Below are 630 nucleotides of genomic sequence, written 5' to 3'. Positions count from 1 at the left end.
GGAAAAGGTTATAGTTCCAATTATAAACTGTTATTTGCAAAATGAGACTATTTTGTTGTGTTCAAAAGCTTGTAAACTGTTAAAATTACAATTATCATTGTTATATTACGGAAATTATCGCTTCTAGTGCATATAAAGGCGGAAATGATTGAAATTAAACACTGTGATTAAATCATGCCTTTATTTTAATGACTGCGCAATGTTGCTTTGCGTCTAATATTATCATCAATTAATATGAATGACTATGTTCACAGTGTGCACATCTGTTCTAAAAAAATATATTTCACCTTATACTGTGTGGGATGACAACTAGTAATTCAGAAGCAGATATTTCTAGACAACGGCTGTTGCTGGCAGGTTAAAGGGTCACTTCTGAAGAGAGAGTTGCTCTGCTCGAGTGCTCTTAGTCTGAACTCTTGGCGAAACAGTCACAGAACATATCTCTTTATTCGTCTACTGCGTATTTTTTCATTTATCAAAGTTATCTGGTGAACACTGTTGTCTTGTTCAAACCATACGTCACGTTAAGATATCTTAAATTTTTCATTGTCATTATTATTATGAATTTACGTTCCTGTCAACACGATCATAAAGACATGCTTAGTTTAAAATATTGTTAATATTTGTGAG

The sequence above is a fragment of the Penaeus monodon genome, chromosome 15 (assembly GCF_015228065.2).
Source record: "Penaeus monodon isolate SGIC_2016 chromosome 15, NSTDA_Pmon_1, whole genome shotgun sequence".
Classification (NCBI taxonomy): domain Eukaryota; kingdom Metazoa; phylum Arthropoda; class Malacostraca; order Decapoda; family Penaeidae; genus Penaeus; species Penaeus monodon.
This window is presented reverse-complemented; position numbering follows the sequence as displayed.